Source organism: Pseudophryne corroboree, chromosome 1 (genome assembly GCF_028390025.1).
Source record: "Pseudophryne corroboree isolate aPseCor3 chromosome 1, aPseCor3.hap2, whole genome shotgun sequence".
In the NCBI taxonomy this organism is placed as follows: Eukaryota; Metazoa; Chordata; class Amphibia; order Anura; family Myobatrachidae; genus Pseudophryne; species Pseudophryne corroboree.
In genome coordinates this window covers 142,789,462-142,799,994 of record NC_086444.1, presented here as the reverse complement: position 1 = coordinate 142,799,994, position 10,533 = coordinate 142,789,462, and the positions used below count along the sequence as shown (strand labels likewise).

Genomic DNA, 10,533 nt, shown 5'->3' with positions numbered 1-10,533 from the left:
GTGACCAATGTTCTACTGCTATGTGGAAGAGGCGGGGCTGGCAGGCAGGAAGGCTCCAGCAAATATAGGAGCACATGTGCACCTTCAGTTACATTCTCATTTATTTAACACACTTATTTCTCATTAATGTCATACTTAGGACTCTAGCCCAGGACCTTTAACATTTAAGTTAGACGCCTTACACATGGAGCTAATTGAGTATGTGCCCAAATAGTTACCGATCTGAGACACAGATCACAATTGTATGAAGAGAGATTACATTTCGGTGGGAGTGGGGGGTTTCTTGGAGGTAAAACGGGGCTGGCTAGTCAGATATGGGAATGTTGTGGGTGTGTCACTAAGAGAGAGCGCTGTGGTAAAATTGTAACTGCTATAGGGCAGATGCAGTCTTCGGTGTTGCAATCAATGGTGCACTGATGATGTGTTTTAGCACCCTCCACTATGGACTAGCGTTGCTGCCAGTGAGGTCTCTTAGTAGGCTAACTTGCAGCACCATGACTAAATCATCAGTTGCTAGGGATAACTTAGACTTGACCCAACATGACTCAAAAGACTCATACCCTAAAGAACCATTAATAATCCTGATACAGGTTGAGTCTCCCTTATCCAAAATGCTTGGGACCAGAGGTATTTTGGATATGGGATTTTTCCGTATTTTGGAATAATTGCATACCATAATGAGATATCATGGTGATGGGACATAAATCTAAGCACAGCATGCATTTATGTTACATATCCACCTTATACACACAGCCTGAAGGTCATTTTAGCCAATATTTTTTATAACTTTGTGCATTAAACAAAGTGTGTATAAATTCACACAATTCATTTATGTTTCATATACACCTTATACACACAGCCTGAAGGTCATTTAATACAATATTTTTAATAACTTTGTGTATTAAACAAAGTTTGTGTACATTGAGCCATCAAAAAACAAAGGTTTCACTATCTCAATCTCACTCAAAAAAGTCCGTATTTCGGAATATTCCGTATTTCGGAATATTTGGATATGGGATACTCAACCTGTAATTATTTGTAAAATAACACCATGTTTACTGTAAGTAGCAGATTCAGGGGCAGAAGTAGAGTTGGGCATAAGCACATTTTACTTGCACAAATTGCATTCTATTTGCACTGCTCATGCACAATTTTTTTTTTACGAATCTCTCCCCTAGAGATCTGGACACTTACGGCCTGATTCAGAGATGGATGCAGTCCGGGTCACTGATGCATCTTCAGTAGCAGAGGATCTGAAAATGTATGCTAATGCAGCAGGAGCTGTCTTTTGTAAAAACGCCCACTGCCAGCTTCTCAGAACGGGATGCGGTTATGTGACCAGCGGTAAGGAGACTGCCGGCCACTATGCCCCCGCCGGAATCCCACCCGGAGGAAAGCCCAACTGTCGGCATGCAGACTGACAGGGACTATCCCCATTCGTGGGTGTCAACAACACCCATAGACTGGAAATAGAACCTGTAGCGAGTGCAGCGAACCACCGAGCCTGCAAGGGGCTTAGTTGCGCTCACCCCCCTCAACCGCCGGCAATATAAACAGTGGGATTCCGGCGTCGATATGGTGACTGGCGGTAGTATCCCATACCGAACCCCTCAGAACCGCTACCTGCGTCTAAAGGCCAACATCAGATCCACATCACAACCATTGGGAGGACTATTGGACATCTGAGCAACTCTAAGAATGCCCGCCACTCCTAAGTTGCCAGGGCCAGAGAATCTGCATCTAGGGAACAGTCGATGGTTTCAGCATGCCCCAAAAATGGTGGTGACACAGCTGAATTTGAAGTTGACTCCCTGTCTCCACCCCCAAATACCTGCAGCTTGTCAATCAGGTAGTGGCTAACTCCAAACTCCATCCAGGGGTAAATAAAAAAACACTGATCAATCGTGACTGAATCCTAAGTTGGGATGTACCTGATTCAGGTCCTTACACCTTCTGAAGTTCAGAATAGAGTACAGAGAGTATGTACAAGCATTGGCTGAGTACATTTAAGGCACTTGCTGCAGACCATAACAATATGCGCTTGTCCAGAGCCGTATAACTTGAGCATGCTCTACCCCAACTGATGTTGATGCTGATCATTAGTTATTTTTGATTGTGATAGTGCATTTATCCTGCCCTTTGGAACTATTACTAGAGCCACAGCCAGACATTTTATCACCTTGGCCAAGAGAGAACGCCATTGCTCCCCCTCCCATACACCTGCAGCCCCATTTTTTTATTGATTTTATCTTTTTCTCTTCCTGACCCAATACACTTTATTTTTATAACTAATTTTGTGTCATTGAGATCCTCCACCTCCCTAGATATTTTTGTTTGATTTACTTTGTGTCTTTTTTTCACCACTACCGGGGATGGATAAATCTGGTGGTGGTTTAGGTGGTGTTTTCACTGTAGACACATGTCCTGGGTCCACCTCTCCCAGGGGTCCCCCCAGACCCAGGGACAAATTATCATGGTCCAGATCGGTCCCAGTTATGTTGACTTGCCTCATTAATGCAGGTTTGCATCTTTATAATTAACCCTCAATGTTTATGTCATTTACTGTATAACCACAACTTCCTATTTGCAATTTCATCATTCACTGTAAACATACAGTAGTAATTTCACAGGGGTACTTTTATAGGGGCATATTTCCAGCTCTCCACATTTACTATTTGAAATGATTTCCAAAAGGTAATACAATACAATATGTCAATTACATTCTCAAAATAAGTATATTCACTTCAACATTGATTTTCCCATTGATTACATTCTGAAGCTAATTTGGTTTATTTGTATCCAGCTTCAGCAATCCCACATCTAAATGACCCAATACTTTATTCCTGAGCTTCACAATATCAATTTTACTTTCCCTCCCATGGGACTTATTCCAGAGTAACATAGGCACAATGCCAGAAGAAGTAGTCTGTCACGAACCTCGGGCAGCGGCGACCGCGCTTGTCCCTGCGGGTGGCCTGGTCTGCCCGGCGCCTCTCTTCCCCTGTCAGTCTCCGGCTTCAGCGGCGGGTCGGCGCTGCTCTCCGGCGGCTTCCCGGAAGCAAGGACGCCGCCATCACAAGCGAGGGCAAGGAGGCGGAGCAGGTCTGACGTCACCTGCCTGCTCCGCCAATCAGGCTAGGGCGGGGAATTTAAAATCAGATACCAGGCAGAGATCCGATGCCTGAGTATCTTCGTTTCTCCTGTGGAAGCTATGATCCAGAGCTCCCTCGTCCCTGCAAGCATCCTGTGCTTCCAAGCATCCTGTGCCTACAAGCAACCTGTGCTTCCAAGCATCCTGTGCCTACAAGCATCCTGTGCCTCCAAGCACCTCGTGCCTCCAAGCACCTCCGCGCCTCAAAGCACCTCCGTGCCTCCAGTTACCTCCGTGTCTCCAAGCACCTCGTGCCTCCAAGCACCTCCGTGCCTCCAAGCACCTCCGTGCCTCCAAGCACCTCCGTGTCTCCAAGCACCTCGTGCCTCCAAGCACCTCCGTGCCTCCAGTTACCTCCGTGTCTCCAAGCACCTCGTGCCTCCAAGCACCTCCGAGTCTCCAAGCACCTCCGTGCCTCCAAGCACCTCCGTGCCTCCAAGCACCTCGTGCCTCCAAGCACCTCGTGCCTCCAAGCACCTCCGCGCCTCAAAGCACCTCCGTGCCTCCAGTTACCTCCGTGTCTCCAAGCACCTCGTGCCTCCAAGCACCTCCGTGCCTCCAAGCACCTCCGTGCCTCCAAGCACCTCCGTGTCTCCAAGCACCTCGTGCCTCCAAGCACCTCGTCCCTCCAAACACCTCGGTGTCTCCAAACACCTCCGTGCCTCCAAGCACCTCCGTGCCTCCAAGCACCTCCGTGCCTCCAAGGGCCTCCCAGCACTCCCTGTACTCCCAGTACCTCAGTGCCTCCAATACCACAGTGTCTCCAATATCTCAGTACCCCAGCCTTCATTATTTCTACAAGTCTTGTCTTACAGGAGACCTACAAGAATTCCTCTGGGCCTCCCGCCTGCCGTCTTAGTCCTGCATGAGGAAGACCTACATCCGGCCATCTCTACTACGACCCAGTGGCGGTTCCTCTTCCCGGTCATCGGAAGAAGCCCCGAGTCCACAACACTCCCAAACCAGGTCAGTGATAGTATACTCAGGCCTCATGGACTCGGGGAATCGGAACACGGACTCTAGTGCCATCCAGAACCTGGCTTCTCGAGTGCAAAGTCAGGAAGCAGCACAAGGTCAGGTGATGCAGTACCTCCAGCAGTTGTCCGGGCGTCTGGATCAGATTCAGGCGTCTCTGGCCTCAGTAATTCCGGCCCCTGTTCCAGCAGTCGCACCAGTTGCCGTTGCCAGCAATGTTCAACCATCGGCCGGTGTCACTCCACGCCTTCAGTTGCCTACTCCGTCCCGCTATAATGGGAGTCCCAAAAATTGTCGTGGTTTCTTGAACCAGTGCGAGGTACATTTCGAGCTACTTGCACACAACTTTCCTACAGACCGGTCCAAGGTAGCATATATTATTTCTCTGTTGGAAGGTTCTGCTTTGGATTGGGTGTCTCCATTATGGGAACGATCTGATCCCATGGTTTCCAACTACACCAACTTCATCTCGTCCTTTCGAAGGATTTTCGACGAGCCCGGCAGAATGACCACTGCTTCTTCCGATTTGCTCCGTGTTCGGCAGGGCGCCCGTTCCGTGGGCCAGTACGTGGTTCATTTCCAGACCATTGCTTCCGAACTACGCTGGAATAATGATGCCCTGAGAGCTGCCTTCTGGAACGGTCTTTCCGACCGGCTGAAAGACGAGCTGGTTACTAGAGATCTGCCGGATCCATTAGAAGATTTGATTTCCCTTTGCGTCAAGGTGGATCTTCGGATGCAGGAGCGTGGAAGAGAACGTAACCGTTCGGATCGTTCCAGGTTCCGGAATCCTACTCCTAGGCCGGTGGCCTCACCTAGCTCAGATGAGCCCATGCAAATTAACCGCTCCCGACTGTCTCCGGAAGAACGACAGCGTCGTCGTGAGGGTAAACTCTGCCTTTACTGTGGAGCCGCAGATCATTTTCTTAAATCTTGTAAAGTCCGTCCGGGAAACGGGCAGACCTAGCTTGTTCCGGAGGAGTCAAGCTGGGAGTTACGACAAAAGCTTCTCCAACTTCGGACTGCTTGCTTCCAGTAACTCTAGTCTCCAATTCAGTCTCCAGGTCTTGTGAAGCCCTATTGGATTCCGGAGCTGCAGGGAACTTCGTTTCTTCCTTCTGTGCCCAAAGTTTGGGTTTAAAGTTACGGCCTATCGAGCGGCCAATTTCACTGACGGCTATCAACGGGACTAGAATTTCCAAAGGTCTCATAATGTGGCGCACGGGGCCAGTTAAGCTGCGGGTCGGGGCTCTACATCAGGAAGATTTGGAACTCTTGGTAATCCCAGAAATGCCCCATGATCTGGTTCTTGGAATGCCTTGGCTGAAAAGTCATAACCCCCACATCGACTGGAAGTCGTCACAAATTATGTCCTGGAGTTCCTTTTGTCACACTAATTGTCTTACTCCTGTTTGTCCGCTCCGTGTTACCTCCAAAACGGATGAAGAGCACATTCCGGAGGCATATCAAGGGTACAAGGACGTATTTTCGGAACAAGCTGCTGACCTGTTACCACCTCACAGGCCTTGGGACTGCCCTATTGACCTTGTCCCAGGGAAGACGCCACCTCGTGGTCACACATATCCTCTGTCTCTTCCCGAGACTCAAGCCATGTCGGAGTATATTAAGTCCAATATGCTCAAGGGATTCATTCGCCCCTCTTCCTCCCCTGCTGGTGCAGGCTTCTTTTTCGTGAAGAAAAAGGACGGGGGGTTGAGACCATGCATCGACTACCGCGGCCTAAACGACATTACTATTAAGAATAAATACCCCTTGCCACTAATCACAGAGTTATTTGATAGGGTTCGTGGTGCCCGCATTTTTTCAAAACTCGACTTGAGAGGAGCTTATAATCTTATACGCATCCGAGAGGGGGATGAATGGAAGACTGCCTTTAATACCCGAGATGGGCATTACGAATACTTGGTGATGCCGTTTGGTCTTAGTAATGCTCCCGCGGTTTTCCAGGGATTCGTCAACGAAATCTTTCGTGATATGCTGTATCAGAGCGTTGTGGTATATCTGGACGACATACTGATTTTTTTCCAAGAATCTTGTCGAACACAGGACTCAAGTCAAAGAGGTGCTACACCGTTTACAAGAGAATCATCTCTACGCCAAGCTTTCCAAATGTACCTTTGAAGTAACATCTATTCCGTTCCTCGGTTATGTCATCTCGGGGACGGAGCTTCGCATGGATCCGGAAAAGTTGTCGGCCATTCGTGATTGGACTCAGCCTCTTTCCCTGAAAGCAATACAAAGGTTCCTGGGCTTTGCGAACTACTACAGGAAATTCATTAAAGGTTTCTCCACCATTGTTGCACCCATTACTGCCCTGACGAGAAAGGGTTCTAATCCTAGTTTGTGGCCTCCGGAAGCCATTGTAGCTTTTTCTCGCTTAAAGTTAGCTTTCATGACGGCTCCAGTTCTCCAACAACCAAATTTCGAGGAACCCTTCTTCTTAGAAGTTGATGCATCTTCAGTCGGGGTGGGGGCTGTCCTCTCCCAGCATTCCTCTGATAAGAAATTACATCCGTGTGGCTTCCACTCTCGTAAATTCTCTCCAGCCGAACGAAATTACTCTATTGGAGACCAGGAACTCTTGGCAATCAAATCTGCCTTGGAAGAATGGAGATATCTTCTAGAAGGGGCTAAACATGTGTTTACCATCTACACGGATCACAAGAATTTACTGTACATCAAATCCGCACAATGTTTGAATCCTCGCCAGGCGAGATGGGCACTTTTCTTTTCCCGATTCTCGTTCATTATCAAGTACCGTGCCGGGACTCTCAATATTAAAGCAGATGCGCTTTCCCGTTCACAGGTTCCCACAGACGAGGATGAACCTCCGGAGCGGGGTTTAATTCTGAATCCAGTTTCTGTCTCTGCTGCTTTAACTACTCCAGCTCCTCCTCCTGGAAGAATGTCCGTGCCAGCTAGATTCCGCCCAGGAATACTACTGTGGGTCCATAACTCCAAGTTTTCCGGTCATCCCGGCGCTCAGAAGATGTACAAGTTTCTGCAAAGGTCTTACTGGTGGAACACCATGAGGAAGGATGTACAAGATTGCGTTAATTCGTGTCCCCAATGTACACAACATAAATCTCCTCGTCTGCCTCCTGCAGGGTTACTTCGTCCTCTGCCTATCCCTGTGAGACCCTGGACTCACATTTCCATGGACTTCATCACTGACTTGCCCTGTTCCAAGGGTTGCAACACCGTTTGGGTTATCGTTGACCGTTTTTCGAAGATGGCACACTTTGTGCCCTTGACTGGTCTCCCGACAGCACCGAAACTGGCTCTATTGTTTATCCGAGAACATTTTCGTTTGCATGGGTTGCCACAAGAGATTGTTTCTGACCGTGGAGTACAGTTCACCGCCAGGTTTTGGAAAGCCCTTTGTTCAACTCTACACATTAAACTTAAGTTTTCGTCTGCTTATCATCCCCAAACAAATGGACAAACGGAACGAGTCAATCAAGATCTAGAGACTTTTCTTCGGTTGTATCTCTCTCCTTCACAGGACAACTGGGTGGAGTTGTTGCCTTGGGCGGAGTTTGCCCATAACCATTTGTTTCATTCTTCCACTGGGGAATCACCATTTTTCGTCAACTACGGGTTCCATCCCCGTGTTCCGGAATTTCCAAGCCTTCCGATAATAGAGGTTCCTGCTGTAGCGTCCACTCTACGACACTTTGGACAAATTTGGAGAAAGGTTCATGCTAATCTTAAGCAGGTTTCTGTTCGGTACAAGTTCTTTGCAGATAAGAAACGGCAAGCCGCACCTCAATATAAAGTTGGGGACAGGGTATGGCTGTCCACACGGAATCTCCGGTTGAAGGTGCCCACCATGAAATTCGCTCCAAGGTTCATCGGTCCTTACCCTGTGCTACAAGTCTTAAATCCTGTGGTCTGTAAACTGGGTTTGCCTGCCCATCTTCGCATACCTAACGCCTTCCATGTTTCTCTACTCCGTCCCCTCATACTGAATCGGTTCCACTCAGCACTCCCAAGGCCAACGTCCGTAGTGGCAGAAGCTGGAGCGGAGTTTGAAATCAAAGCTATTCTGGACTCTCGTTATCTTCATAAAAAATTACAGTACTTGGTGGACTGGAAGGGTTATGGACCTGAGGAGAGAAGTTGGATTGGGGCTACTGAAGTAACGGCTCCTCGTCTGATTCGGATCTTCCACTCCAGACATCCGACTAAGCCCGGGAAGTGTCCAGGGGCCACTCCTGGAGGAGGGGGTACTGTCACGAACCTCGGGCAGCGGCGACCGCGCTTGTCCCTGCGGGTGGCCTGGTCTGCCCGGCGCCTCTCTTCCCCTGTCAGTCTCCGGCTTCAGCGGCGGGTCGGCGCTGCTCTCCGGCGGCTTCCCGGAAGCAAGGACGCCGCCATCACAAGCGAGGGCAAGGAGGCGGAGCAGGTCTGACGTCACCTGCCTGCTCCGCCAATCAGGCTAGGGCGGGGAATTTAAAATCAGATACCAGGCAGAGATCCGATGCCTGAGTATCTTCGTTTCTCCTGTGGAAGCTATGATCCAGAGCTCCCTCGTCCCTGCAAGCATCCTGTGCTTCCAAGCATCCTGTGCCTACAAGCAACCTGTGCTTCCAAGCATCCTGTGCCTACAAGCATCCTGTGCCTCCAAGCACCTCGTGCCTCCAAGCACCTCCGCGCCTCAAAGCACCTCCGTGCCTCCAGTTACCTCCGTGTCTCCAAGCACCTCGTGCCTCCAAGCACCTCCGTGCCTCCAAGCACCTCCGTGCCTCCAAGCACCTCCGTGTCTCCAAGCACCTCGTGCCTCCAAGCACCTCCGTGCCTCCAGTTACCTCCGTGTCTCCAAGCACCTCGTGCCTCCAAGCACCTCCGAGTCTCCAAGCACCTCCGTGCCTCCAAGCACCTCCGTGCCTCCAAGCACCTCGTGCCTCCAAGCACCTCGTGCCTCCAAGCACCTCCGCGCCTCAAAGCACCTCCGTGCTTCCAGTTACCTCCGTGTCTCCAAGCACCTCGTGCCTCCAAGCACCTCCGTGCCTCCAAGCACCTCCGTGCCTCCAAGCACCTCCGTGTCTCCAAGCACCTCGTGCCTCCAAGCACCTCGTCCCTCCAAACACCTCGGTGTCTCCAAACACCTCCGTGCCTCCAAGCACCTCCGTGCCTCCAAGCACCTCCGTGCCTCCAAGGGCCTCCCAGCACTCCCTGTACTCCCAGTACCTCAGTGCCTCCAATACCACAGTGTCTCCAATATCTCAGTACCCCAGCCTTCATTATTTCTACAAGTCTTGTCTTACAGGAGACCTACAAGAATTCCTCTGGGCCTCCCGCCTGCCGTCTTAGTCCTGCATGAGGAAGACCTACATCCGGCCATCTCTACTACGACCCAGTGGCGGTTCCTCTTCCCGGTCATCGGAAGAAGCCCCGAGTCCACAACACTCCCAAACCAGGTCAGTGATATAGTCTACCTATGTATATGACATTAGCAGCCCCTATGTCCTAATGGAAAATACAAGTCCTATAAATATTTTTCTCTCTTAAAAAGTTCTGCAAGTCAGTAAATTAAACCCTCCAGCAGACTGGCAAGGCATGCTGGGAGTTATAATTTAAGAACAGCTTGAGAGTTAGTGGTTGGCTACTCCTGTGTAGAGATTTGGATAACCTAGTTTCATGTGTCATAACATAATGTCTTTATTTTCCCACGGCTGATCTCCTTGAGAAAGGCAGGGATGACAAGGATAGAGATTGTCCTAGTACTATATGTAGACTTAAAAAAATGGAATTTGCTAAAAGGAGGCAGAGGTAGTGTCTAACTCGATGAAGTTATTATTAGAATCTGGATTTTGCCATCAACTAAACTCAATACCTTCAAAAAACCTTACTTTTACATTGAATTGAATATTATTTATTAACACATGCGACCATAGGCTCATTCCAAGCAATATATCATGCTGTTCATAAAAATAGATACAAAATAATAATTATGACATCTTTGTCTGTTATAGGGGAAAGCATGTTCTTTACATGCTATTCTAATATTCTAATGCTATACTAAATTTAGGTAATTGTATCTGCCACCTCTTTAATTAATGTATTTTATATCTACAGGAATACAGACATTGGCCATGGCCACTTGACATCATACCCCACCCCCAATGACATCATACCCTCTTCTTGCCAGTAGGCTGTGGTAGTGCTTAACTTAGTCATCAACCTCATCCATTCTGTATGGGGTGGCGGGATATTTGCTAAAATATGATAATGAAATGTATAAATCTCTATGCGCCCCTTTATGATCCCATGGCACAGGGGTGTCTTTACTTGGTCACACCTTTGTAGACTACAATATATCGGCTCCTTGAAGTGTTAACAAGAATATACAAATAAATGCAACTGACTGTTCAATGCAGTTT

General features: G+C 48.8%; 1 long non-coding RNA gene across 2 annotated transcripts; it reads right to left on the bottom strand.

The window, feature by feature from the left end:
* Positions 1–2,931: 2,931 nt before the first annotated feature.
* On the bottom strand, positions 2,932–3,460 carry LOC135057511 (uncharacterized). Of its 2 annotated transcripts, none has more exons than XR_010244176.1 (3): positions 3,435–3,460; positions 3,279–3,328; positions 2,932–3,244 (listed from the first exon to the last, which is right to left on the bottom strand). It is a non-coding gene; the product is annotated as an uncharacterized LOC135057511 (long non-coding RNA). The 2 variants fall into 2 exon arrangements; XR_010244174.1 differs by having other exon boundaries at positions 3,417–3,458.
* Positions 3,461–10,533: the final 7,073 nt, after the last annotated feature.